The sequence below is a fragment of the Lygodium microphyllum genome, chromosome 26 (assembly GCF_053477565.2).
Source record: "Lygodium microphyllum isolate KBCC chromosome 26, Lygodium_microphyllum_v1.1.10, whole genome shotgun sequence".
Lineage (NCBI taxonomy): Eukaryota > Viridiplantae > Streptophyta > Polypodiopsida > Schizaeales > Lygodiaceae > Lygodium > Lygodium microphyllum.
In genome coordinates this window covers 26,406,389-26,411,041 of record NC_141160.1, presented here as the reverse complement: position 1 = coordinate 26,411,041, position 4,653 = coordinate 26,406,389, and positions in this window count along the sequence as shown.

Genomic DNA, 4,653 nt, shown 5'->3' with positions numbered 1-4,653 from the left:
CCATGAATAATTCCAACTCTGCTTCAGCCGTATTGGCTGTCTCTTTCCCTTTAGTTTTAAGGGTACCATTCTTTTCATCTGCCTTCTTGACACGACAATCTGCAATTGCATGTCCTTTCTTCTTACAGTAGAAGCACTCTCCTTGAAACTTCTTCTTGCCGCCCTTTTTCTTTTTGTCACCATCATTTTTGGTGGAGGAAACACCTTTACCTTTTGCATTGGCAGAGAATGCAGCATCTCCATTGTTGCTTCCTTCTCGGGCTTTCAGCCTCAACTCCTCCTCCATTAATAATGCACAAAACTCCTCAAAAGTCAAAGCTTGAGGTCTCACCTGAGTATTAAGGGCAGTTACTAGTCCATCAAACTTTTGTGGACAAATCCGAAGACACCTCCGAGCTAGCTCTTCGCTAGTCTTTTGTATCCCAGCGCCAGCCATCTGGTCGCGCAGATTCTTAATCCGAGTGATGAATGCTTCAACCGTCTCTCCTTCAGCAAACTTCTCCGCTGCTAGTTGATTCTCCAAGTTTTGAATCCTTGTTTGGTTTCGTGTTTCATACTGACTCCTTAGTACATTCCAAGCCTCTGACGCTTTGGTTGTATGCTGAATCAGAGTCAAAACACTGTCAGAACAGCTTGTAACTAAGGCACACAATGCATCTGCATTCCTTCGTTTCCAAGCTCATAGAAGATCTGCATTCGGAGGAATCATCACACTAGGATTTGATGGGTCGGGGATAGGCTGTGGTTCTGCGTCAGTCCCCAGCACAGTCTCCAGAAGCTCATAAGAATCAAGGATAGTTGTAATTTTGAACTTCCACAAGGTGTAGTTTGTACCATCTAACTTGCCTTCGCTGAAGGTTGGTGGACGAATCCTCAGTGTTTGAATAGCTGGTACAGCAGCACCACCTCCTGCACCGCTTCCTGATGCGCCAGAACTGCTTCCCGGAGTCGACATCGTTTCTCTTTGCTGTTGAAGCCTTTGCCTCTTGCACGCTCTCCGATCTCTAGAGCCCCTTGGGCTCTGATACCATGTAAAATATTACACGGCGCAGCGAACAGAATCTGAGAAAGAGATAGAGAGTACACAACAGATAAGAGGAGAATCAGTAAATTCTTTAACTTCAAACAAGTGATACAAAGATGGCTCTGTCCACCCGTGCGCTTCCACTGAGTGAAGCTTAGATGGCGATCTAGACAGAAGATAGGTGAAGAGTTTAAGGCTAGCTGGAACAACAACTCTGACTGGGTGAAAGATTAGTGTGAGATGGCTGCGAAGGGGTTTAGCTTTTATAGCCCGCGAAGGTCGTTAGGTCGGCCTGCTGACCGACCTACCATATGAGCCTCCACTAGTCGGCCAGGGAATATTCCAGGGAATATTCCCTTTACCATCGGGCCGGGGGCGCTGCCCCCGGACCCCCGCCAGGGGGGCCGCTGGCCCCCCTGGGACCCCCCAGCCAGGGGCTAACTCCCTTACTACGCAACTCAATGCAATGTGCCTCGAGTTGCTACCAGCTTAACCACTCTGTCTAACCCAAAGATTAGACCCACAATGGTCACCTTTTTGCCATCCGGTCACATAGACCTCATCTGATATACAAGTCAGGACTCCACCAATGTCCGGGCTCACATTTGGCTTCTCCTCATAATGGGGGCCTTACAACTTTGAGCACCATGGATCATTGGTAGTACCTAATGAGGGTGGGGCATTGATCATATCTAACACTTTTTTCCAAATTATTATTTAAAAACCCATTCTGTAAATATAATCCTATAAGTTTTACTAAATAAAATAACCCCTCTCTTGATCACATGCAATATACTAACATTTTTTTAGGTGACCCCCTCAAGAACTTGGACTTTCCCTTTGTCTTTTTCATGCCTAATCATTATGCATTTTATGGCATTGTGGGATTATGTGACCCTATTGCTCGCAATAATGAGAAGTAAGAGAGAACTTAGGACCATGTGATTTACTGCATGACCATCCATGAGACTTAGACTTGCCCCTATTGGATGTGTGTCTCTACCATGACAATCATTATTTCCTTTACCATCATGTTTGCCTCTAATTGTAAGTGAAGTACGAATTGCATCAATATTCTTCTTGTTCACTTCTTCTATAAGCAAGGCTCCCTCTCTATAAGAGCATTTAAGCCCATCATTAGGGTAATAATCATTATTTCCTTTACCATCATGTTTGCCTCTAACTGTAAGTGAATTGAGACTGCATCAATATTTGTCTTATTCACTTCTTCTATAAGCAAGGCTCCCTCTACATAGGAGTATTTAAGCCCATCTTTAGGGGATTAGCACTCATCGAAATAGAGAATGTATCCCAAGACTCGGGTAGTATAACAAGCAAAAATAAAGACTTAATGTTATCCTTAGATTGAATGCCTTGTGAGATAAGCTAGCTAAAAATGGAGTGGAACTGATTCAAATGAGTGGACATAGGAGTGCTCTCCTTCATATAAAGGTCCACAAGTATTTTCAACCATGCAATTGTGAATCAAGACTTTGTTTGTCATAAAGATCGCATATCTTTTTTCATAAATCATAAGCACCACCTTCAATCACAATAATATTCAAATAAACATGCTTAGACAAAGACAAGATACTAGTGGACTTGCATAGCTCATGAAGCTCATCCCAATAATCTCTTTTCCAGTCTTCAAGCTTCATTCCCTTGGTTTTTAGTGGCTTAACTTGTTTCTTTTGCACCAATACTTGCTAATTTTGGGTCTTCCAATATTGGAAGTTATTGCCATCCAACTTCTCTATGTTAAAGATAGCACTATTAGCATTTGAAACGTCTGCTATTATGTCTATCAACAACCAAGGAGAGCATGGACTACTATAATATTAGTAAATCAGCCCCAAAACTAAGCTGAAAAGCATACAACTAGAGGAAGACTGAGCCAGTACACTATTTTCCACAAGTAGGAAGCATGGCACATGATGAATACATGTGCGTACTCTCAAAGAAATTGCTTAAAATTGAATTTCAGCATGGCTATCCATAAAACTACATTAAATAAGTGTAGGCAAAAAGATCAAAATACAAAGCTCCCACTACCAATGATATCTAGGTAGCAACCGAGATATAATGCAACTAGCAGTGCAAGATAGAGCATAAACCACCAAGGTACCAAATGCTATCATAGACCCAAAGAAGTCAAATACATAAAAGCAAAAAAGTAGCATGTACATAAGCCAACTATGCACACATAAGAGATCTCCAAAAGCAATAAAGATTGACCAAGCTACAACTAACTCACAACATATGAATAGTGAAGCTCAAGTACATAACCAATAATGTATCCAAAGCTGACAAACTGATTTAATAGGAGGAAATCAACCCACAATCATGAATGTAAATTAGGATAGTGCATACCAAAACCAACTGAATATATATACATGGGCAAGATACTCCCACTATCTTGAATAAAACAAGCTCTACACTGAAAAATATCAAAGTTCTCCCATGGAAGAAAATTTGGAATTTCAAAGAGCAAAGCAAAGCTCAATACATGTGTCTCATAACATCCAAGTGCCCAAAGACATGAATCAATACACCTAGGAGCATATAGTGTAACATAAGTGACTAAGCACATTATTGATAAAGCTCCAAAGTAAGTAGACATTACAAATGTATCCAATGGAGCTTAAATTCAAAGCTTAAAGCTCAACATAAGCATATCCAAGTATAATAATCAATGCCAAGCATCAAGACACCTATGTAGCATCCCCAAAGTGCTTACATGCATTCAATACCTAAGCCTTCAATATGTAAGCTTGTTGTCCATAGAGTATAACAACAAAGAACCCTCCAATGGTAGAGCTATTCGACCTTTAATCATGGATGTCCATCCCAATCACACATTGAAATCCTATAACATTGAAGAACTTATTTGTTTTCACATTTTACGCATGCGGTATCTCAACATCCACCCCCTCTAGACTTGCACATCCTCTGGTATGTGCCACTTACTCTTCTATAGATTTAGGGTCTTCATCAACTTCCATAAGCTCTGAATCTTATTCTTTTTCAATATCCTACTTTGCCTCTACATCTTCAAGCTCTGATTCTTCATATTTCTTCAATCCTCTTGTGGGAGCTCTCGCTCAACTGCCAAGACCCACGGACCGCTTATTGTTTCAAGCGTTCCAAGCGAGCTCTAATGGCTATCTCTCACCTAGCCGACACACCGTCGATCCTATGAGTGTAGTGAGCTTACCTTAGTGCCGATACGAGTTGCCTCCTCTCTTCTACACACCAGTAGCTCCACGATCCTAGATGCTAGCTCAAGCATCCTCAAGCCTCCTCCACCTCCAAGCTCCATCCTCCATAGCTGCACGCGCAAGAAGAGAGAAGGGAAGAGAAGAAGAAGAAGAAGAGGAGATGGTGAAGAGCTTCACCCACTTGATCCCTCACTCTCACGCACACTCACTCTCTCACACTCTCACACTCCCTCTCTCAAGAGCACACACAAGCAAGAAGGTGAGAAGGAGAGAAGAAGAAGAAGACTCCTTTTTCCACACACCAAAGAATGATCTCTTATTCACTTTTTGAACTTTATATATACAAACCCTAAAATCCCATGGGCACCCATCCCTTTTTTACATGACCGGCCATTGTGGCAAGGTCCTTTT